The sequence below is a fragment of the Pinus tabuliformis genome, chromosome 2_2 (genome assembly GCF_031772625.1).
Source record: "Pinus tabuliformis cultivar Carrire ecotype Pingquan chromosome 2_2, CPIR1, whole genome shotgun sequence".
Lineage (NCBI taxonomy): Eukaryota > Viridiplantae > Streptophyta > Pinopsida > Pinales > Pinaceae > Pinus > Pinus tabuliformis.
This window is the reverse complement of record NC_142300.1, coordinates 790,889,170-790,916,335: the sequence shown is the minus strand read 5'-3', so window position 1 is coordinate 790,916,335 and position 27,166 is coordinate 790,889,170.

The following is a 27,166-nucleotide window of genomic DNA, read 5'->3' as shown; positions in this document are numbered from 1 at the left end:
TGGTATCGAAGATATAAGATAAAGTGAACAGATGGCTTGCTGTCCCTGTTTTGGTGAATGAGCTAGAGGCAGGCCCTATGATCGAGCATATTGTTGTCTTCTTTGTAATTTTGTGTTGGCTGTTCTACTTTTCATCTTCTTACTGATACTCTTTGACCTGTTCTGATACTCTTTACCTACTCTAATCCCTGTTCATCCTCTTTTACCAAAATTTACTAAGGTAAAAAATTACTTTTTACCAAGGAAAATTACAAAATTTCTGTCATATCAGCCCACCAATCATCCTTCGGCATTCTAGTCCTTTGGAGCTTTCTAAAGTTTTCATCAGCCTCTTTATATTTGACAAAACTAGGCTAAACTGGAAATAGATGTTTTATTTCACGCTCAACATAGAACAGGTTCTCTAGACTGTCATAGAGAACTCTGCCTATAGGTAGTGCTTTTGGTGCAAATGCACCAGCTGATGAGCTAGCTTGATTGTTTGCATATTGAGACATTTTTTCCACATAGTATTCATGTCTCATCAATTTATCATTAATTACTAAAGGACTGGGAAGTCCTTTTCTCTGCAAAATACCAAACTTCTCCATAAAATCATTAATTTCTTCTTGCATGTTCTGGCATTTCCTTTCCAAATTCTGCATTAGACCTCTTTTAGTCAATACCTTTTTTATTTCTAGGATAGTTGTTGTTATGTCTTCAATATTCAGCTCTTCTAGCTGGTACCTATTTTTTCTGTTCAAAAAATTTGTTAGCTTGATGGCTTCCTCAGGCTTCCTTCCTAATTCTTCTTTAGTTCTCTGAATCTCTTGGAGAGAAAATTGCACTAAATCAATTTGTTCAAAAATTATTTGTATGGATGGCCAAACATCATTTATTGACTGAGTGATGTTGGTCCAAAGAATTTTCCTAATATCTGATAAGGGCTTCTCAAAGGTGAGTTCCTTCTCTAGTGCTTTCACCTGTTGTGCTATGCCTTTATTCTTTCTCATTTCTTCAGCAAAATTGACTTTTGTAACATCATATTTCTGTTCTAAAGTGACAAATTTTTCCTTTACTTTTTGGAGTTCAGAAACTTGTAGTTTCATCTCTTCCATTGGCCTGATTAGTTCTTCTATACTCAACCCTAAAGTTCCTGCTGGTGTTGTTTCTGAGCTTGTACCTGTAATTGTCTATGTTGTGACCAAGGGGACATTGGGTGCTAGAGCTATTCCAAGTGTTGAAGGGACTGTTGTGGACACGACTGGTATCACATTTAGAGGCTGAGAGGTCGACTCTCCCTGCCTACTTTTCAATGATTTTTCCAATTCCTGTTCAGTTTCCTTCAACTATTCATTAAGCTTGAGGACCAAGTCCATAAGCTCTTCTTCAGATTTCTTTTGAACAACTTTTGTAGTTTGTGGATGTCTTGATGGTGGCAAATTTAGCTATTTTCTCAAGGCAACTATGTCTTCATCTTTCTTTTTTATCAAGGCCTCTGCTGCCTTGACATCCTTTAGGTTATGACCCAGTCCAATAACCAACTCCTCCAAAGATTTAATTCTATTATCTTTAGCTTGTGAGGAGGCTCTTTCCAGTTGTAATTGAGCAGTTGTATTATTCAGAGAATTTTCTAATCTTTGGGCCATCATAGCTTTACTAGTCAATGTTGAATATACCATCTCCCCTGTCTTCTTGTGTAGTTCAATCTGATCTAAGGGGTGGATGTCCTTGGCCATGACCTCAAAATCAGTTTTGAGGTAATCTGCAAGTGATTGAGGCTATTGAACTTTGGGCTTGAAGAAGCTCATCTGCATCTTGCCTTCTTTGATGTCATAGGCTGACATCAACCTAGTTTGATTTGTGGGGGCCATTTTCAAATATTGATCATAGACTTGGGTTCTCAATGGTTCATTTTTAGCCTTTATTTCTTTGAATTTCTTCTTGATATCTAGATTCTCATTTCCTAGAGGCCTGAAGGATGACACTTCAGCACTTTGTTTCCTTTCCAGTTCTTGTCTCTGTGAGCTAGAAGGTGTCCCACCTACTGGGAAAGTATGTTGGCTATCTGCACCTTCTTTCCTTTGGCTTTCTATAGTTTCCTCAAAAAATTCCTCCTCTAAATGAGGATTTAGCCTGTGCCTCTTAGCACCGGGCTGTTCTGATGGACCACTGGTAGGGGTAGCTACTTCCCTGTCTCTCTTTTTGTTCCTTTCCTCATTCAAAGGAGTCTGTAAAATTGGGGGCTCTCCAATGTTGACTTGAGTTGGGTGAGCCTATGTTTGGGCCTGCTTTTGAGACGTTTCAGGCTGTTTTGACATGGTTAACTATTGTGTTGCCTGAGTGCTAGTTTCTTGTGAGTGATTTTGAGAGGTTTCAGCTGTTGAAACACTAATCCTTGATGCTGATTTTTTAGAAGTCTCAAAATGTACCTGTCCAAAAGAATCCAGGTCAAATGTTTTTTCAAGATCTTTCATTACATTTTCTATTTTCACATGTTCACTATCTGTTTCTACTAGGTTCCCTTCCCTCCATTCATCCATATTAGCAAATTACTCAATTTCTGGAATCCTATGATGCAAGTATGGTGCTAGTCTATTTTTCATCCTTCTATCACACTATGAGGGTCATATGGAGTCCAACTAAAACTTTTGTTCAATTTTAGATCATCTTCTAAAATTTGTTCTGATGCTTTCCATGCTTCCCTAGTGTTGCAGACAAATGGGCCTAAGTGATCTTTGATTCTGAGTTGTGATTTTCTCTTGGCCTTAGTGAAATGTGTCAAATCTGAGTGTATCATCTGTCTGTAATATTCCAATGCAAACAGTCTCATTGGAACATATTTAGGTAGCTTAAATGGGGAAAGCTCACACCCATATACCCTTATTTCTATGTGATTTTGGTATAAATACCAATCGCCCACTCTGTACTATTTGGAGAGCTAAAAGATCCTTTTGATGTCATCATTAATCCTAGGAGGGGAATTCCCTGTCAGCAAGGTGGTTACTTGGTGGACAAACTGATCAATGAACTTGTTATAGGAATAAGGGCAAGCAAAATATTTATGGAAGATGGAAGTCCAAAAGATAACAGACCTTGTATTACCCTTGGTATCAAGTTTCTTGAAAGAAAATGGGAATTTTTCTGATTGGTGGTAGAGGATGAGGTGATATATGAAAGTGGAGTACTTAAAAACATTCTCATTCTCCAGTCTCGTGAACTAGTCATGGATCTTGTCAGCAATATAAGAGGCATAATCATATTTGACAGTAGGAGGCTATCCTAGGGTAAAGATAGACATCATCACTAGGGTCAATTCATCTACATATTCACTAGTGTTGAATCCCATGACTGCTGATATCATATCAACTATGATTTTTCCTGTATCTGTGAAGGCAACTGACATATGGGGGGGGGGGGGATCTTTAGTCTGATAATTTTGTAATATGAAAGTCTGACAGAGGCGACTGATCTCATCTTGGGATAATTTAGTTGATTTCTCAAGTAAATTTCCAATGGAAATGGGGGTGAGGGCCTGACTAGGATGAAATTGCAAAATTTTATTGATAGATTCAGCAGTTATTGTAAATAGGACTGTTTGGTTGGGAGACATGATTTCTCTGTGGATGGGATCATAATTTGCATGGCACTGATGGATTATGTCAGGGAAAACATGCACACGGGGGAGAAAACATATTGGGAAATTGGATTCCCACAGTCCCATGGCATCTTAGCCATTCAAATGGTTATCTCGGAATTGGCAAAAGACTTTAAGGTGGTATTTATCAATGGTTAGGTCCTTTATTTGAAAATCCTTGTCTTCCAAAGGCAGATAGTCTAAATCATGATGAGGGGCGGTAATGGGAGCAACATTTAGGGCCACGAGGGTTTCCATTCTAGTTCTTATGGATTCAGAAAGGAAACTAAGGTTTTTGATGTAAAATTAGTGAAACCAAGGGCTTGGGGGACTTGAATTTCAAAAGAAGTAATCAGAACTATGGTGAATTATGGCTTTTTAATTAATTTGTAGTGGAAAACAAGTATTTGCAGGGTTTTTTTGTCGAGGAATTGATAAATACATGTTCTTTTACGGGATAGCAACGGAATGCAGGTACTGGGTGTGACTGGATGGCTCTGGGTGACATTGGCTGCAAATTTTGAAGTAGGTTGGTGGCTGGGAGCACGGGCAAGTTGACCTTGTCATTGTATTTGCATGGATGTATAGGTTTGCAAAATAAACGACGAAAACAATTTATTTTGTTTTATATACAAAGTCAAAAATTTGTGGGTTTTGGGATTGGATGGGTGACGTTAGCGGGAAAATGACATGATGTTTTGTCGTTTAGTGGGAGGTGGTAAGCAGTTTATATCACACCACTTATGGAGGGGAGGCGGTATTTAGGCTCGGGCCAGCGATTCCATAGAATGATTGACGTGTGGTGGAGGCACTGTACATGAAACTACTTTACGATCGTGCACTAACGTGCGGTCGCAAAGGGTCGCGCGATATGGATGACAGCCGTAGGATCTGAGCGATGTGATCAGACGAATATCGGGGATGAAAAGTGATAGGGAGTTTAATAAAGGTGGGCCCAATGTAATTGAAAAGTTTTTAATTATATCGGGAGCAAAATGATTGGTCAGGGAGGTTATTAATTATCCATGAGGGTTAATTAATCCCTTTTTAATATGGCGAGGGTCAAGGCTGTTAATTAGTTACTGATTAACTAATTAATCCCTACTTAAAAAATATTATGGTTATATTTTAACCAAAGGGGCAGGATATATAGAATTTCGAGGTTTTTACATAGTTAAAGTAATACGGGAAGGGGTAGACTTTTATAGGGGATTTATATAATATAGGTTAGTAGTTAATATGACTTTGAAATGAAAAAGTGCTAAGTATAAAACATTTGGTGTGTGTATTTAAACTTAGGCTAAAGTGAAAAAGGGGGTTTTTATGGAAAATATTTTTAATTTCCCTAAGTAAAATAGGATTTTACTTAGGGAAAATTTTATAAAGGGAATGAATGATTTATGGTGGGATGAGATGATTAATGAATGAGCTTAAGTACTTAGGCATTATAAATTATTGGGCCGAAGGCCCAATCCCTCCAGAAGTCAAAGAAATGCTCTGAGCCCCTCTAATTTGATAAATACTTTGGTACTTAGGGGAAATTAGTGAAACTTTAGGGGAAATGAGGGGGGTTAATTATTATTGAGTTTTCCTTGCTTGAGATGTCTTCAACATAATACATGCCTTTGCCTTGTGATGAAAGTAAAAGATTACACATTTATAATCATCATTCACCACATATCATTCTGCAACCATCATCTACTTACCCTACCTACTTTAACCTAGCATTTTTACTTCTTTATTTGGGTGCACTTAGACTGGCAAACCCTTGTCAAACTCTTTTTCTTTTACATGGTGTTTCCTATCTAAGTCTACACTTATTACATCCAAGGGCTCAAATTAAACTGTTGAGCTCTTTTTTCACTCTACTTATCTACTTATTTGCCAAGATTACACTTTTTGGTCAGATTTTATTCTCTATTTCTAAAACATGAAATTGAAACATGAACTAGCCAAGCTTAAACTGTTTGACTATTCATCCATTGTGGCATAGGTAACAAGTTGCACACAATTGTTTATTATACAAAATGAAAAAGTAGTGGCATTTAGACTTGCACACTTTCCTGGTCTTTCTTTTTGTTGGGGTTCATTTTCTTTCATTTTTTTGACCATATTTTATTCTTTTTACCCTTTGATTTTTCTTTTAGGGTATACCCTCTTTACATTTTTTAAATTTTTTTATTTTTTACAAATATGGAAAACCTTCGCAACAAGTAAAGTTATGAACATATTACATAGCTCATCAAGTCAATCATGATATATGACACCTATTGGTATAGGGGCATAACGAGGTTTAAACAAGGTTGTCCCTTTTCCCTACCCTTTTTGGTATTTACATCGATAAACTAGAGGTGTTTGGAAACTGCGGGGTGTAAAGGCACCGAGCTTGTTGCTTGTCTAGGTCATTACTCTTCTTTTTTATGTTTATGATATTATTCTTCTTGCAAGGAGCCATGATGATCTAGACAAGCAGCTTAAGACTCTTCATGTCTACTGCTCCATGATGGGTATGATAATTAATACTGACAAGACTAAAGTCATGATTGTTAAATCAAAAGAGATCACCCATGGTAGATTCGTCTATGATAACCATTGTCTTGAGTAGGTTTCTTCTTATAAATATTTGGGTATTGACTTTCCTCATCAGATCAACTGGAATTATAGCATTGAGAAAAGAATTATTGGAGGTTGGAAATCTTATTATGAGCTTGAAAACAATTGTAAGTCAGTGGATCTTTAAATTTGGAGTAAAAAAAAGTTCCTCTTTGAGACTCTCATCACCCCTGTTATCTTATATGGATGTGAAGTTTGGGGGTGTAGTATATCTAGGGAGTCATGGAGAAAGATTGGTATGATCCAAAAACATTTCATAACCTATAACCTTAAGATAAAGGGAAATATTCATTATCCTATCCTCTTGATAGAAGCTGGCTTGTCCCCAATTGAAGGTGCGCCTATGTTTAGATATTTGATGTATTAGAAGAAGCTTCATAATATGGAATCCGATAGGGTCCCAAAAATTACTTCTAACTTTAGTCAAAACCCCCAGCTGGGCCTCAAGCGCGGGTGGCATTAGGATACTCAGTCTTTGCTCAACCTGTGGGGGATTAAGGAGGAGATCATCATGGGAAGCAAGGACAATATCAAAGATACTATTACCTCCATCTTTAAGGACAAGTTGTGGGATGATAAGGAGCTGGAGGGTAAAAGGAAGCTAACGTACTATAAGGAGGTGATCAACACCCAACCTTGATAACTAGAATTATCTCTCTATGTTGAATAGTACTAAGAAGAAAATGAACATTGCTAGGATTAGAACTAACTCTCATGAGCTTCGGAGTGAGATCGGGCAGTGATCTACTCCCAAGACTCCCTGGGATGATAGAATTTGTCAGATTTGTGATACTAAGAAGGTGGAAGATGAAAAGAACTTCCTTTTAGATTTCCCGGCTCTTTCCCACATCCGCTCTCAATTCCCTATCATTAGCCACACCTCCAATCTTCTTGACTTATTAAGCCAACCCAACTATAGCAATCTTGGAATGCTTCTTTCCCTGCTCTTTGATCATAGAAACAAGATTTTGAAGAATGACAATTAGACTCTCTTTTCTTGAGGTCCGATAGACCACATTGGTCTTAGTGGATGTTAATCGTCTTCATCATCATCAATAATTAATATCAGTTTAATTCATCGATATTAATTAATCTTAATATTAATAACTTATATTTTAAATAATATTAAACATGATTTGTAACCCAAGGGATATGTTAACCCAAGGGATTAATATTAGAAACCCAATAGATTAATTAACCCAAGGGATAAATATTACAAACTGAAGGTATTAATAAATGCAAAGAATTATTAATATCATAAAGCCAAAGGATTAATATTCTAAATCATAGGGTTAAAAACACAAGGGATTAATAAACCCAAGCGATCAATATTATATACCCTAGTGATTAAAATCTCAAGGCACTAATATTATAAATCCAAAGGATTAACAAACCCAAGGGATTAATGTTATAGACCCAAGCAATTAATGAACTGAACAAATTATTCATATCATAAACTCATTGGATTAATAATATAAACTTAAGGGATTAATAAACCCAACAAATTTCCTGGATGCGGGTGCCCATCAAAGATATTAAGGTGACGGCAGAATAGGACGGCAAGTGGCCATGCCACATGGCCCTCCGTAATCTTGCACATCAGTCTATAAACTGTATTAACGCTAGCCATAAATGGCATTTAAGTTGGCACCGTCTTCAACCAGCCTGCAACTACCCACCTCGGCTCCGCGAAATGATGACCTCTGGTGATATTCACTCCACTGCCCCTGTCTCTTATCCCCTGCCTCTGCAATGTTTATGCCCTCAGGCAGCTGCAGCACCTAGCTCTCGCACTACTACGGGGAGGCGCTGCAGCCTCCTTTGTTGCACTGATCTAGGCCCGGGAATTCACTTCACACAAAGCCTGGTCTGCAATTTCGTCTTCCACTCAGCCTCTGCAGCTAATCCCTCCTCTGAGCCGGTCGCTGAACCTACTGAGCCTTCTCAGCACTCTGAGCCTAATCCCAGCAGAAATTCTCATACTCCTAGTGTCAACATGCCGAGAACACGCCATCGAATGCGTAGTCGCAGGGGCGGCAGCAGAGGAAGATTGACTCGTCCCCCTCCTTCTCCGGCCTCTGAAACCACCTCCTCTTCGGCTCATCTGACTACAGGTAGCTACCCAAACACTCGTAGTGGAAGAAGCTGCACATGACCTCTCTGCCTCCATCTGACACCCCCTGCTTCGCCACCCGACGGAATTCCCTCCAATCCACATCCACCCCTCCATTCCGCCCAATTCCTCTACCGCTGCTCTCTAAACAAGCCCATCATTACCGCCACCATCTCCATTACCTTTCACGAGGAGGAGCAAGCTACAGAGGGTGGTCACCATTCCACAACAACACCAGCCAGAGTTGCGGGAAGCTCACATTCCATCACCTTTCACGAGGAGGAGCAAGCCACAGAAGGTGGTGGCCACACCAAAGCGGAGCCAGCCATGGTCAAGAAGAGCACTCAATGTGCTGGGATGAAGCAAACTAGGAAGGCGATGGACCAGGACCAGCATGACAACGAAGACATGGATCCTCACCATTGTTTTATTGTGGAGGAACAACCGGCGAACCAAGAAGACGACACGAAGGCTTCGAAGAAGGCAAATGTTGACATGGAGGATTACAGGTGCTTCGTTGATGAGGAACACCGTCATCTCCGCTACGCAACTGATCAGCCACACAACCTGCCTTGTATATGCTATTCTCAGGTTATGGGAATTATGCTTTCTGGTATCTTTTAAGGGGCTTTCAGGAAAATTTGCTATTATTTGGTTACTTGGTAGTTTTTTGTTTTTCTCTGGAAAACTGATTAAAAACTATGCGTAATTGCTGGTTTCCCATGCATGGGCAGCAAGATAACACTAGTAATCTTATTTTTGATTCAGACTGGTTTCCCATCATGGGCAATCCAGACTCTGTTTTTGTCGTTTTTCCCCTTCACTCAGGCATGGACATGCATAGGCTAAAGCCTCAGTGTACTATATTTTTTCAATAATAGAATTTAGCTTAATTTAGAAAAAAAAAATAAACCCAACAAATTAATATTATAACCCCAAGGGATTAGTAAACTTGAGGGATTAATATTATAAACCTTAGGAATTAATATTATAAACCTAAGGGATTAATATTATAACCACAAGGAATTAATAAACCCAACAAATTAATACTTTAAACCCAATTGATTAATAACCCTAATTTTGTAATTTTAAGAGGCGACATTGAATAAATTCCAATGTAATGTAACATTGTGACAATGAATATGAGATCAATTGGCATATTGCAACAATGTTTGTCACAAAATGATGTTTCATTACTTTTTGTACCATGAAAACGTCACAATATGAAGCCCTGTATTAGTGTCGCAATGTGACATTGAAAAAATTGCAATGTAACTTAAGGTTCTAACAGTGATTTTCATATTGCTTGTCACATTCACCAATTTTTGTGACAATGAAACATTGGAGTTTTCTGCACCATTCTAACTTCACGATTTTAAACACAAATGTTATACCAGATATTATAAACCCTAGCAATATAAAACCAATATTATAAACCCTGACATTAAACCCAATATTATAACCATAATATTAAACTCAATATCATAAATCATAATATTTAATCCAACATATTAAACCCTAATTTTTTCCTGCAATAATGCAACCCAAGGCATTTCATATTAGATTTCATAAACCCAATATGAAACCCAATAATAAAGGCCTGATTTTAGACCCTATTTTCGTAATGTTGAGAGGGGACATTGAATAAATTGTTATGTAATGTAACATTACGACAATGAGTATCAGATTTATTGTTATGTAGCAACAATGTTTTTTCAAAATGCAATGTTGGATTGATTTGTGTACCATTCTAACGCCACAATATGAAGCCCCATTATAGTGTCACAATGTGACATTGAACAAATTGCGATGTAATGTAACATTCCAACAATGATTGTCATATTTTTTTTGCACATTGCAACAATGTTTCAATATTGTAAACCCAATAGATTGATATTATAAACCCAGAAAATTCATAAACCCAATGGATTAATATTACAAACTAAAGGTATTAATAAACCCAAGGAATTATTATTATTATAAAGTTTAAGGGATTAATATTATAAACCGAAGGGCTTAATAAACCCTAATTTTGTAATTTTGAGAGGCAACATTGAATAAATTGGAATGTAATGTAACATTGTGACAATGAGTGACAGATCAATTGTCATTTTTCAATAATGGTTTTTACAATACGATGTTGGATTTATTTTTGTACCATGCAAATGTCACAATATGAAGCCCTATCTTAGTGTCCAGTGTGACATTGAAAAAATTACAATGTAGTGTAAGGTTTCAATAATGATTGTCATATTGCTTGTCACATTGCGACAATGTTTTTCACAATGTGATGTTGGACAAATTTCTACACCATCCTAACTTCACAACTTTAAACCAAAATATTATACCAGATGTTATAAACCCTGGCAATATAAAACCAATATTATAAACCCCAACATTAAACCCAATATTACAACCATATTATTAAACTAAATAACATAAACTCTAATATTAAGCCTTAATTGTGTAATGCGACAATGCAACCCAAGGGATTTCATATTGGGTTTCATAAACTCAATATAAAACCCACTACTAAAAGCCATGATTTTAAACCCTAATTTCTTAATGTTCAGAGGAGACATTGACTAAATTGTAATCTAATGTAACACTACGACGATGAGTATCATATTTATTTTTAACTTGTGATAATATTTGTCATAGTGCAACGTTGGTTTGATTTTTGTACCATTATAACGTCACAATATGAAGCCCCATTGTAGTGTCACAGTCTGACGTTGAAAAAATTGCAATGTAATGTAAAGTTTCAACAATGATTGTCATATTGCTTGTCACATTGCGACAATGTTTAAATATTGTAAACCCTAGGAATATAAACCCTAAGATTAATATAATAAACCTGAATATTAATATTACAAAAAACAAGATTATAAACTGTAAGTTTAAAATAGTAAACCGTAGGAATATAAACCCTAAGAATAATAAACCTGACATATTAATATTATAAACCCAAGGAAATAATATTGTAAACTTTAGGGATTAAAAAGCCAAGGGATTAATGTTATAAACCTTAGGGATTAATATTATAAACACAATTAATTAATAAATCCAAGGGATTAATAAACCCTAATTTTGTAATGTTGAGAGGCAACATTGAATAAATTACAATTTAATGTAACCTCACAATAATGAGTACCAGATTAATTGCCATCCTGTGATAATGTTTGTCACAATATGACATTAAATTTATTTTTGTATCATGCAAACATCATAATGCAAAGCTTTATTGTAGTGTTGCAATGTGACATTGAGAAAATTGCAATTTTTGTAAGGTTCCAACAATGATTGTCATATTGTTTGTCACATTGCAACAATGTTTGTCACAATGCAACATTGGACAATTTTTGCACCAATCTAACTTCACAACTTTAAACCCAAATGTTATACCATGTATTATAAATGTAATTTAACACTACAAAAATGTTTGTCACAATGTGACATTGGATTGATTTTCATACCATTCTAGCGTGACAATATGAAGCCCAATTATAGTGTCACAACGTGGCATTGAAAAAATTGCAATGCAATGCAATGTTTCTATAATGATTGCCATATTTCTTGTCACATTGCAACCATGTTTCAATATTATAAACCTAATGGATTTTTATTCTAAACCCAAGGAATATAAACCTAAGATTAATATAATAAACCCTAATATTAATATTATAAATAGTAAGATTGTAAATCGTAAGTTTAATATAGTAAACCCTGGGAATATAAACCCTAATATTAATATTATAAACCATAAAATTAATATTAAAAACATTAGGATTAATATTACAAACCCTAAGATTAATACATTAAATTCTAATTTTGCAATGTTGCAATTAGACATTAAATAAATTGCATTGTAATAACGTTATGAGAATGATTGTCAAATTGATTGCCACATTGTGACAATGTTTATCACAATGCTATGTTGGATAGATTTCTAAATATATTAAACCCTAATATAACACCCTAATTTTGTAATGTCACAACATTATATCCCATACAAAACCTTAACATCATAAAACCTTATATAAATCCCAAGATTGACATTATAAACCCTGGGATTATGAACCCTAGGATTGATATTATAAAATAAATGATTAATATTATAAAACATTATAAACCCTAAGATTAATACATTAAGCCCTATTTTATAATGTCATCATGAGATGTTGAATAGATTGTATTATAATGTAACATTGCCACAATGATAGTCAAATTAATTGTCACATTGTGACAATGTTTGTCGGAATGTGACGTTGGATAATTTCAATATCATTCCAACATCACAATATTGTCAAATATTGTTAAAATTGAGTATATTTGACTATGTTAAAATAATCTAGTTGATTATTTTTTACTATAAAACTGAATATTATAAACCCTTAATATAAACTCTAAAGTTAATATTAAAAACCTTAAGATTAACATTATAAACACTATTTTTGTAATGTCTTCATATTACAAACACTATGATTAGCATTTTAAAACCTAATGTAATAAACCCTTATTACTATTTATTCATTATATCAATAATTTTAAGAAAATAGTTGAAAAATCAATTAACTAATTAACTAATTACTAATTGCAATTATTTATTCATTATAAAATCAATTAATTGATAATTAATAATGAGTTTATCACTAGATAATTAATTAATTAATTTTTTATTATTTCTAATTAATAAATACCAATTAGTTTATTTATTAATTTAATTTATTAGTTTATTTTTAATTTAGTATCTAATCAATTTATTTATTAATTAAATAATTATTTCGTTGATTTAAATAAATTCATTAATTAATTACCATTAATGATAACACTTATTAAAAAAATAAATTTCCATTATTATAATAAATTAAAATTTTAATATTTATTATAACTTTTTATAATTTTAATAATTTTTCATTTTTACATTAATTATAATTATCTATTATTGATTTTCTATAATTAACTAACCAATTAATTATTTATTAAGTTTATATTAATTTATAATTGTAGCTTTTTATAATAGGTTAGTTATTTTTATAAAGAGTGAAGAGAACTCTACTTGAATGGTTCATGAGGTACAATACTTGCTAAGGTTTTGCAAATGGGGTAGCAAGCTAAGTGGGTTTGATTGTGGGAAAACTCCACAGTGGAGCACGCTTGAGCTAGCCCCGGAAGTGATGATTGACGCTATATGATTCATTTCACTAGTTTCAATCCCATTGCTTCACCCCTGTGAGCATCACTCGATGCAATGAGTGCTAAGTGGACTACTCAAAAATCATGAAAAATTACTCAATTATGACTACTTCTCATGGAAATGGTCATATATGAATGACTTACTTAACACAGTTGAATCCCAAGAATGGTATCTAATATTTTTATATTATTAAAAAAATAATTATTGATTATATAATCAATTATGAATTTATCAATAATTAATTAATTAATTTTTTATTATTCCTATTTCATGAAGTTTATTGTTTATTTATTATTTATTTATTAATTTATCAATTAATCTATTATTAATTATTCAATCAATAAATTAATCATAATTTATTGAGTTTTTAATTTATTATTTAACCAATTTATTAATTAGTATTATCAACAAAATAATTATTAGGTTGATTTATTTACTTGAATACATTTACTAATTAATTACAATTATTTATAACATTTATTAAAAAAATAAATTTCAATTATTATAATAAATTATAATTTTTATTTTGATGATGATGATTAACGTCCACTAAGACCAATGTGGCCTATCAGACCTCAAGAAAAGAAAAAGAATCTAAGTGTGATTCTTCAAAATCTTGCTTTTATGATCAAAGAGAAGGGAAAGAAGTGCTCCAAGATCACTATAGTTCGGTTGGCTTAATAAGTCAAGAAGATTGGAAGTGTGGCAAATGTTAGGAAATTGAGAATAGAAGTGAGTAAGAGCTAGGAGTTTAAAAGGAAGTGTTTTTCATCTTCCACCTTCTTAGTATGGAAAATCGAACAGATTCTATCATTCTAGGGAGTCTTGGGAGTATACCACCACCCAATTTCACTCCAAAGCTCGTGAGAATTAGTTCTTATCCTAGTGATGTTCATTTTTTTCTTAGTGCTAGTCAACACAGAAAGATAACTCTGGTTATCAAGGGTGGGGTTGATCACCTCCTTATAATATCTTAGCTTCCTTACATTAATAAATAATTTTGTTTAAAAAACATAATTAATTTTAATGCGCAGAGAGTGAGTATGCGTCATGCCCTACCTTGAGCCATTCCAGATTGGCAGTTGATGTGGTGTGATCTCGACATGTGGCCACACCTTCCACGTGCAGTGCGCCGATATTTGTATAATATTTCTCAATTATGTATAAGACCTGAGAGATATATGTTTATGTGTAATTCTTTCTATAAACAATTAGTCCACTTGAACTATTGAATTGATAAGTTTTTCTTATATTTTTTTATACGAGTACGGAAGGTATAGAGAAAAGAATTCAATGATTATTTTGATTTTAACTTTTTGATTCTAATATAATTTTACAATTAACAAAAATTCATGGTTTCAATCTATATAATCTATATAAACTCAACGGTAGTTTCATTTCGAAAAATTGTTTCAATCTAGATATTTTTTTAGAAATCAGTCTAAATGTTGTTGTTTCCTATGTATGAGTTGTAATTGTAATCTAAATGTGTCTAAGTCAGTGATTTATGTCCTATATATGTAAGAGATGTGATCAATAAAATATAGCGTGTGATTTGTGTGCACAATCTCTCTACTCATTTCTCTAAATTTTCTATGTATCCCAACCTCCAACCATATCCATATCCATACTTATAATTTTAGTTTTAAATTTGACCCCAAAAATTTCTACACTGAATTATGATATATATCTCCCAATGCACATACTATCAATAATTTATTTATAAAGTGTTCTGAGTAGTGATCAAATTTGAAGGCCTACTCTTAATTTTATTTGGAAGGGCATATATTCATCTAACCCTTCAAGGATGAAATGTTAAAAAAAAAAAAACACTTCTACTGAAAAGTATATATTAAATAAACCCCTCAAAAAAATTCCATAATGAAATAGTGTCATTCTAAATGTTTAAGATCTTTAAAATTTAAAGAGTAGCTTCAATAAAACGCTATAAAACCTCAATATAACTAGTAAATAAACAAAAAAATTCTCAAATTTCATTAAAAAAAGGTAAACATATGTTTCTTCTATTCATTCGATGATCTTCAAAAATATTTGGACTTACATAATTGAAAATATAAATATATTTTCCTAATGGAAATGGATTTCTAGTTTTCATTTATTTCCATACATCACAAGTAGCATTCGAAGTTGGAGATAGAAACATTAACATATCTAGTGTCTCCAATGAAAGTCTTTATCTATCATCATTTTTTATCCTGCTTAATTTTCAAAAGCCTCTTTCACACACTGATCTGGTTGTTGGGATAACAAGAATAGTTTGTCATAATTGCGTCAAATATAGAAAGTCTTCAAACCATTCATGTTCATCTCCACATAGGTCTCGTGCCATACATATGCTTTTTATGGTATGATTTACAAATAGCACACATAAATTCATTTATTTCACCCAAACATCTAGCAGTATCCACAATAGATGATTCCCCAACACTAAATTTTTTCACATAAACATTTCAACTATTTTTTTATTGGACAGTCTATATCATTCACTTTTTCATAATGATGTTGAGAAGTGAAAAAATTAGCCACATTAAATACATGTAAATCTATGAATATCCTATCTAAAGATTTAATCACCTTTACAATAAAACATTTTCCCAAAAGAATACAATCATATAGTAGCCTTGAATATTTTCATCTTTGGGAAAATTTCGAACCTCAATGGATGTAAATGTACCATACCTATGCTAGCTACAAATTCAAGGGTTCCCCTTTATGCTTTAACTAAAAAATAAGACATATGCACTGCATCTACACCAAAAATGCTTTCCAAAAATCATTTACAAAGCATGCTAATAGAAACATCTAAAGTAGTGTCAATATATGTAATATCAACATGATCCTCTCTGAACTTTTGATTCAACTTATTTAATTCAACGAGCATGTCTGCAAGTATATGGATGCAAATTTGCACTTGAAATATTGTTTCAAACTCATACATTTTTTTCTCCCCTAACTCCCAATCCTAACAAATAATGCATGAGGTTAACAAGTCTTTCCATGACCTTTCCTCTTGAGAGTTGTCTAATTTGATGAATTTGTAAGACCACTAGCTTAGTGATTTGAAATGCATACATTAGCTCTCTCAATTTTCCATGCCATTTAGTTGATTTTCCAAGCCATGAATAAACTTTGTTTCAAATTTCTTAATATATTGCAACTCTAGAAAATGAGATGAAGCCTCATTGATTGTCAATGCTTCCCTGTGAGCTATGCAATGGTTAACTAATAAATCAGGAACATACGAAGCTTAGGAGATAAACCTTAATGAATACCCCCCATGGAAGATGCACTATCTGAACCAAAACCAACAAACTTAATCAAATATAAATTCATTTATGCTAAAAGAGTTTTCACTAGATCATACATACATTGAGCTATTCCATCATTTATTTGAAGTAAACATATAAACTTCGTTAAACATTGACCTCTTCCTCCATTCGTCAAATATGTAATATAAAAACAATCAATTGGTGTTCCATAATTTGATGAGTGCTTTCATCAACTGAAATTGAGTAAAATGATCTATGTAAAATCTTCTCTTTTAGATTGTTCCAATACAGCTCTTTAGCAACTTGAAGAAAATATTTTCTTGGTGTGGTATTTGTGTATGCAGAAAATTCATCTATTAGAAGCACGTGTGGAGTGCATTTATATGAATTCAAGTCACATATTGACTTATACATTTCTAAAGATAAATCATGTATAGAAACAAAATACATGTTTTCAATCATTGATATAATTTTCTCCTTCCCAGCATTTACCAATAGTTCTACATGTTTAGTGATTGGAATATTGCTTCAATCACTTTTTCCCTCCAAAAGTTGTAAAACAGAAATTGAGCTTTTGATTGTGCATGGCCACTTATACCACTAACTTGAAGAGTGGCAATTCCCTCTTTTGAAAATGGAATCTCACTTTTAAATTTAACACGTCAAGAACATTTTATCCTTTCATAACTATTAGATGTTTTAAAACATAAGCCCATGGAAACCTTGTATTCCATTTAGATTTGAATATTATTTTGTTTTTCTTTGATGGGTTTTCTATTTCAATAAGCTCTAGACTATTTGATTCATCATATTCATGTAGATGAGCATCAACTTCATTTTGAATATTACATGGTTGATTAGAGTGTTGCATAAGACCAAATGATTCAACAATTGACAATTGTATTTTATCCTTCTTAGAACGACCAATAGGAGACATTTTTCAAAATTTACACTATTAAATAAATAAAAAAATAGAATAAGTAAATACATAAATTAAAAATCCCTTAGCAAGATTGAGATAGAAAAAATTCAACCTTAGCAAGATGCCATAGGATTTTACTACATATTTCTTGATAGGTTATTCATTGATTTGTTGAATTATATCTTGTAACATTCAAGGAAACTTGTAGCTTTATGATAAAGAATAAACACTTCATGAAAAATGGTACTTGGACAAGGAATCTGTATGGATTTAAGCAACTAAGAAAAATAAGCAAGAGTTTGAATGAGAGCGTTATAGTTGTGGAATCCAATACCCTCGATATACGATAAATATTCTTTTCACAGTTGGTAGATTCATATAATTATGACAATTAAAATTTGCACCATTACCAATGTAGAAAACAACTCGACCACCCATGCATGGAATGGAAGGATGGAAAGCAGTTGCATTTAGGGTATCTAGCCACAATGTTGATTTCCTGGGGTGTGGATTCTATGGTGCCTAAGATACATTGTGTGACCACGAAGGCTGTCATTACTTCAAGGAGTGTTGCATTAAAGAATCCATAATGAAAAACCAAATGTTAATGAAGATATGAGGAGGATAATGAAAAATACCTTATAGTCTAGTGTCGAACGATAACTTTCCTTCTGTGGATGATGGGTTCCAATTCAAATGAAAATGGAAAAAATGGATGCAGGGAAAGCGCACTCGAGGATAATCACAAAGGAGAGAGAGCACGTGCATAGTTGTTGAATGGTTATTCAATGTGCTCTGTTGCCCTGTGCTAGGTGTAATAGTACCATGACTGTTGCATGTCTTATTTTTGCAAGTTGTTGGCGTAAGTTGGGGGCCTCAAGGAAACGTCCCGAAATCATGACATAACTATTAAATTGTATGAGGTCATTTCTATGAAACTATCAGTAGTCAGAATGATTTATGCACTAGTACAGACTCGAAATTATCGTAAACGTAAAAAATATTGACAAATTATTATAAATATCTCTCTTCTTTTGAAATTTAAAAATTTAATCTAACCTTTATAATTGACGAGTAATTTTGATATTTTAAATTTTTTTTAAGCCCTTTTAAAAAGAGCCAAGAGCCTAAAGAAAGGCCAAGAAGAGTTCAATTTTAAACGTTGGTTCCGAGTATATGAATATAAATGAATATAGCAATTACAACATGAGGTCCGATGTTACCAAATAAAATCTGAGGTTCGATGTTACCAACTCAGGACAACGTCATTAATGTCAAAGGCTTCATAGTAAACGGCTCAGCTTTCTTCGCTTTCTTTCTTTTTCAAGGATAAGCTTTTTTACTTCACATAATTATATCGCTGGTTGGGAATTAAATACGTACACTTCATTGGATTTGCAGAGAATATAACTAAATTAGTGAAAATAAATAAATTACTGTGATTTGATGACGTCTAAATTAAAATTTTAGAAATAATTTTATTATAATTATTTAATAAATTACTAATTATTCTTAATAATAAAATTAACACATCCGTTGAATTTTCATTCGAGAAGGGAATGGGAAGTGAAATTCAAGGATGTTCGTTCCAAATTTTTAAACGACTCTTTAGCTTCATTCGTTCTGGTGTTTTTAATTATTTAATGATTTCATCTAGTTTGAATTTTTTATCTATGTAATTTTAATGGTGAATATTTATTTAGTTATTAGCATATGTTTTTTTTAAATACAACTCTAACATGAGTCAAAAAGATCAAATTTCTTCACGTGCAAACTTTTTAGAGTGCAAAATACATTATTATTTTTCATTGTTTAAATTTTATTTTTTAATGCTTGATAGAGTATATATAGGACCATAAAAATATTTTAACCATAAAAACTTATATATATATATATATATATATATATATATATCTGTTGACATTAAAATATTTTACATAGTATGTACATCTAGACATTTTATCAAGCAATTTAAAATGGCTTTTTTATTATTAATGTTTTTTTAAATATATGTCAATATTAATTTGTATTAAACCCGGATGCGGGTGTTCGCACAAGAGCGAATGCTAGGCCACATGGCCAGCATGTGATGACACGAGCCAGCTCGTGGAGGAATTTCAGGGACGCCGCCGAAGACTTAAATGGGGAGGCTCCCGCTCAGAATCCTTAATGGCATTAATGAAGGTTCGCTGTGAGGGCAGGGCGCATTCATGGCGCTCAAGGTTCAAGGGCCAGTTAATGGACTTAAGTCGGGTGAAAGTATGGAGTCACGCCATTCTCAGCACGATAAGCTCATTGCGCAGACGAGTCGGGACATTCTCTGCCTTCTGGAAAACGCTGAGGACTTTAAATTCCCTGCATCTCAAGGGAGGGGCATCAAAGCACAATCTTCAGGTGCTGAGAAGAGGAATCTTGCATTGGAAGCTCTGTCTCAGGCAGCCAATCCCATTGCCAACATGGCTAGAACAAGAGAACGACAGCCCTGCAGACGCGGAACTGGTCGTGGGGGCTCCTCTCGCCCTCCAGCAGCGGATGCCCACCACCATTGTTGCTGCTGCTACTGCTAGAGACGGGCTGGAACTCCCCACCTGCAAGCATCACAATTCTTGGATGCGGGCAACCCAATTGAAGGACCACCAGCGCTTCCAGCGTTCGGCACTGCAGTGTTTAATCTGGGACGCCTCAGTGCCCACATTTCAGTCCTTTTCGTCAGGGAAGCAGAGGAGGACAACGCCGGGTCGAGCAGTAGAGAATTGCCCTCCGAAGACCAAGCGGGAAGGGCTGAGGCACAGGCAAAAGGAGCACCTAAGAAGGCACCCGCCCAAACTCAGACGCAGGAGGCGTCCACGTCCAAAGCGGGAGAAGAACAGGCTGGACTCCAGAAAGAATATGGTTGGGTCCCGATCGTTGAGGAGGAACCAGAGGAGTAGCAGACACCGGCTCCGCCATCCATCTTTTGCCCAGGTCCTGTTTTGAGGTCTTCTGTCTCGGTCGCTTTCCATGCTTGGGATAAATCAAATGCTTTTGTATGGGTCTTTTAGTTTGTCTGCAGGTCTTTCTTTGATTTTGTTTCAGTTAGTAAGTCTGTTCTGGGCGTTTGCACATGTCCACGGTCGCCCCTGCGAGGGTGTTTTTTTGGGTCATAGCTCCTGCGAGGGCAATGTCAATGTTAAAAGGAGAATTTTGATGAGTTTTGAGGCAGGTGGGTCAAATCTCTATGCTAAACCCAGCTGCCAACCCACAGTGCCACAGATGGCCATGGGAAACTAGTTTCACTGCCTGTAATGTTCTTCTGTACATAATATAAATACTTAGCATAGTTTTACTGAGAAAAAAAAAATATTAATTTGTATTAAAATATTTTTTTTATACAATATTAAAATATTTTATTTAAAAAAAAAAAAAAATCTATATATAGATATATATGAAGTTGATAGCTACATAAATTAGTTAACATAAATCTTCAAATAATTTATTTAAATTTCTTATTAAAATATTTTTGAAAAATATAAGATTTTACTCACACATTTTTTTACTTATAATTACATTACAACATATTATTTTTTCTTACTTCTAATTACTTTACAACATATTCATTTTTTTTATTATAGCAGACAAACTTACACATCCCTTCATACTGGGTTGTAGAATGAGCTTCCCTCATAGTGGGTTGTAGAATAAGTATCTTGGCTCAATGAAGTAGCTAGTCTTTAAATCCAATCAAGCGTACATATTTAATTCCCATATTTTCTAGAAAATATACAAAATTTATACATTATTGTAAAAAATTAACATCACATGTGGCTTCCCTTAGGATCGAGAATTTCAATATAAGATACATTAGAGAAGAGTCTCTTTTAAGATAAATTATTTCATTTTTCCTTTAAAGTTTAGAAAGGTTTCCACAATGTATATTTATATATTTGCATTATCACCATATTTCTCTCCTAGCTAGACCTACATAGACTTTCAGAGCAATGAAGTGCAACGATGTATACAAGACAAAAATACAACGTCCCTGGATTTCAAAAAGTATGCATTATTGAACATTGTGTAGCAGATAAAAAAAATAGTATATTGATAACTAATATGAATAGTGACCAGAAAATAAATAAGAGAACAAACTCTAACCTTTATGCCTCTTGAATATGGTTTTACAAGAAAGAAAAACCGTATTGTCGTCGTTGCCTTCATACTCATAGCAGGGCTGACATTTTGGGAATGCAGACTCATTGTAGGCAACGAAAAGCTCTCCATCCACTGGGAGACCAATATCATCGCTATAAAGCTGCCATGTTTGGCCACTCACATGTTGTAATGGCTTTGACTGTAAAAGAAAGCACATTTTTATTACATTAGACCCTGTATATTCTTCCAAGACAACGATATGCCTATCGACCATATTAAATGAATCTTTCCTAAAAAATTGAAAGTGAAATGCAGACATAGATGAACTTCTTCAAAAAATTTCATGACATCACTACTTTAACAATCAATCGATGTAGTCGACGCTAGTGCACTGCAACCATGAATCGCCTTGTATGAATTCTACTTCTGTAAATTTTCTCGCCTCTTAAGAACTTTTCATCACTTGATTCCAAGGCCATTTTTGCGCAGTTTCCAGCAGCAAAGCCTGGCCATTCCAGGCACCCCGCGGGATGAATAACCCCATCTATGCACGATTGCATGTAAACATTTTGTTAATACTCCTCGAATGTTAATCCGTGCAATCAAATCGACAATCCCATGGAAGTGGAATGAACTGCAGTCAGTTCGAACAATGGAATGATAACAGCCATCATAGAATCATAACACGTTGCAAATAAAATTATGAATAATTTTTAAAGAGTTTCCTATTCACCTCATCAAGTAATAGGTAGCTAACCCTTCGATCTTTCGCCGCCATGTTTCCACGGCTCTTCGAAGTCCCTCTCGTCACAATCGTCCACAAAGAATATTCGGCCAACATTTTATCCTGACCCTTGATAAATCCACAAAAATAAAATTCCATCGATAGACTTCCAATGTGAGATGAAATATATATGCCTATCAGTGAATTAATTTATTAAAATTATATATTAAGATGAAAACCTGGAAATTAATGCAGTTTATTGGATCCTGATTATTAAACTCTTATTACCTCTCCGTCGTCAATACACAAAGTTGTTCAAACATGGGATGGGAAATGGTTGTCATTATTAAGTTCTCGCAACATTCCTTTCGCTATAACAGTATTTTATTTTCTCAAAGATTTTAACTGCTCTACTGTTTACATTAGTTACTAAATTTGGCCGAATTGGTAAAAAAAAAAAAATCGTATATTTGTCAATTCGGCTGAACTAGCATTTGCACCTAATGTTGCAAAGGAAACGCCGTAAGGCATAGTGTGTGGAAGAATACTGAAATGTGAATGGGCTTTTTTGAAAGCAAGGGTCGATGATAATGAGTTTGAATTGAGGAAGCCATGCCAAAAACCCTATTCGAGGGTTAAAGTGCCTATGAAATGGAATAAAAGTAGTCATACATATCCATTGAACTTGTTTAGATACCTTAAAGATTGCCTAGTTGAAGGTGAAGTTAAACAAATGAATTCATGCAAACAACAACTGGGTATCCATATCGATATACAAAATTTTAAGGAGAGGCATGTTAATCTTTTCAAACAACATTCTAATGTATTTGCCTAGAAATATGAAGACCTTAAACCATGTCACATTGTGATGAACTAAATCCCTGCCAGGATATATTCCTTGTGACGCAATGCGCTTAGGAAGTTCTGTTGTTGGAAAGTTTGATTGGGCTGCATTGAATTAAGCAAGGTTGAAACATTAATGTTGACGTTGTAGCTATAGTTGTTCTGCATGTTGTTGAATCTCTTTGCATGTTTGGTTTCATCGTGCCCATATGCTAAGGAGAGGGTCCTCTTGAGAGAATTGAATTTGTTGTCATTCTCCACTGCTAATTCTTTTTGTTTTGGGACAACTTCATAACGGAAATCGCTATTGTTGTCATTGTTATTGCTGAAATTGTTGTGAGAGAGGTTGGAGAACTAGACTTGAGGTAGTCTGTTGCTGTTTCCATTGCCATCCATGGCTTCATCGTTTAAAAAACCATCTATGAAAGGATCGTCACTCTCCAACAACCCACTAAAAGAGGCAATTTTGGGCAGTTGCAGTTTGTTTTGCTGATCAATATCAGGCAAAGAAGCCATCACTTCATCTGCACTTGGTGATTCATCTCGTTCTACCCCTTGTACTCTCTGAGAATGACCATTTTTCTTGTAAATTCGGCACAACACCCAATCATCAAGCTCGAGAACAGAAGTACCATCAAAATCAACAATACCAATTTTAGTTGAATGAATCAATTCCTATTCATAAAGAATCAAAACACAAGAACTGTGAAAGGGAAATCATTCATATTGATCAATATTCAAGAAGACATCATTTTGTAGGGTGTGTTATTTGTATTTACACAATTGAATTTTTTATCCAATCAACTATGCTATTCTCTATGCTTTTGTTGGGTTCCTTCATCACCACCATCATTGGGAAATTCATTTCCCTCTTGAAGTATGAAACGAGTAGCAATTCCAAATTGATCTCACACTACCACCACAAAGAAGCTAGCAATCCTGATATACAAATCAAACCAGCCATCCTATCAAGCAATCCATGTAGTTCTCAATCTATAGCTTTGATAACCCAAAACTCAAATCTTTTATATTTAATATGCACAGAAATTTTCACATTAATATGTCTGGATCTCATTCTAAGATCTTTACAGATCTGATACAGAGGTAAACCAGATTTTTCATACTACGACAAGCAATATTAGCAAGTCTTGGAGTCTCTCTTATGTAATGTATCCTCCTTATTCGATAGAGTTGACGCTGTATGAGCATCGACTGCACTGAAGGGATCATCCAATAGATAAATGTCAACATCGTTATATACTGCTCTAGCCAACTGAATCCTCTATTTTTGTCCTCCACTCATATTCAATCTCTCTCCCCAATCTCAGTCATATCTCCATGAGCAAAACTCTCTATATCCTTGTCTAATGCACAAGCTTTTATTGCCTTCTTGTATTGAATTTTGTCTATTGGTTTCCCATAGAGTATGTTATCTCTGATAGTACCACTCTGAATCCAAGTTGTTTGTGCCACGTAGGCAACATTGCCATATACTTCAACCTGCACGTAGTCCAATCAAAAATTTTACGGAAGAATTTATGTATATAGAAAGCAAAAAAGTTGCATCTACAATCTTGTTGAACTATGAAATGGCTACTTTTGCTCAAGAAGAGTAGTTAATGCTACACTTACATCTGAAATTTTTGGGATTTCTCCAAGAATTGTATATAGCAGAGCAGATTTCCTTGATCCCACTGAGCCACAAATTGCTACCTTTTCTCCAGTTTTAATGTGCAGATTTATTCCCTTCAAATGTTGGCTTTGTCAATGAAGATTCTGGATCCCAGCTGAGTATGGCTTGATGAATTTCGATGGTATACTGGGATCCGGCAAGTGCTTTCCTCACAACAGAATCTAGTCTCAGCTCACCATATTCTAAGAACTTGTCCAAAACGATCTAAGGAGACTTTAACCTGAATTAATATAGCCAAAACTTCAGGTAGCATTCTCACTGGATCTTGTATCACACAGAATGTTGCAAGCATTGTAAATATGGTTGTGGCAGTTAACAGTGGATCCCCTATGATAGCACACCCGGCAAAAACTATAGATGCAGTAATGATGGGTGACATCCAGTAGAGTATGGTACCATATGTTCTAGTAAATTGTGCTGAAGATAACCATTTGAACTCCACAGCTCGGAGATTTTCTATCAGCTCTTTAAATTTTTCTTCCCATGCTTGCAGTTTGATTATTTTCATACTACTAAGAATTTCAGATGTTATTCCGAGTCTTTCATCCTGTGCAGTCATGAACACAACTTGGCACTTCTTGAGGGTTTTGGCCTTGGAAATTTGAGTTTTAACTTAAATTTGTAACATTATTCAATCATCATTATACATCATTTTACAATTTAATTGCACCAGATGTTGCAATGGAAACGTCGTAAGGCAATAGCATATAACATTAATTAATGTTTTTTTGACAATTTTTGAAAGTCAGAAAAATATCAAGAAAAGGCAAGGACCATGCTACAGTGAAAACTTACATCTTGCTACCTCCGAGTAGGACCAAGCTCTAATCCTTGAACTCTATTGGAAAAGTTTAGTAAGCACAAAGTTTCTCCCATGTCATTTTCATGAGGACTAATTTGTACAAATAAAGTCTTTGTGCATCCTCCTGAGTGAACATGCATCATATTGGTGTTAGATGTTGTAGAAGGACTCTGAGACAAGACAATATCATACCATCTCTATATGAGCACATTCCTTTTGCCATCAGCTGCCAAAACATGGCTCCTCCACCTACTCTTCCCATGCTAGCAGAAGCATATATTTGTTTATAAACCATATCAAATAAATTGTCTCTCTAGTCGATGCTGAATCCTGGGTCTTTAGAGGATTTCCCAAAATCTACAAACAAAACTAGTTTCTTCAATATTCTGCTTCCATCTTCTAGATGGTTCTTTATCCAACCTAACTGAATAGTTAATAAATAAGGGTAAACTGCTCTTTGTATTCAAACTGATGCCCTTCCAAACGAACTTGCTTTGTGTACAGAGATATGCAGTGAATAATTAAGAATATGTTAATAAACCCCAATTTATTTCCCAAAACGATAAGAAAATAAGGGCAAACTCACTTCAGAAATTCTTAATGCTATTGTTCCATCTTCACTTAGATTGTGGTGGAAATAGGAAGCTTTCCCGAAGGATTGCATGAAGAAAATGAGACAGCATTAAGAAATTCAGTTGAATTTGGAGGAGATGAATGTGATGGCAAGGAAAATCTGTTAAACTTCAATGATCAAATATGTTGAATAAATCTGCCACTATTGGAAGAGGAACATCTAATCCCATGAAGCCACTGATGCATTGGGCTGAAGGTCCCTCACCAATTTGAAGAATATACGGCTCTCCAATGATATTGCTCAAAGGAAACCAAGAAAACAATGTTCTGACACCACAGGGCATTTATTATTAGCTCCATAATTGTAAAATTTACATTTTCTGTCTTACAAATATTTTGAAGCTAAGTCGTCTTCTTGCATAGATGAAGATGAACAATTTGCAAATGATGAGGAGAATTAGGGATTTAAAAATATAAATTTGCATGACTGCTAGTTCCTAAAGAATATCCCAATAACTCCAGCACATATAAAGAGAAATTTCTTTGTAGGAAAAGAAAAGGCAAATCTGTTAAACTTAAACGATCAAATATGTTGCATAAATCTGCCACCAATGATGTTGAAACAGTACATTTATATTGGTCTCACGAAGAA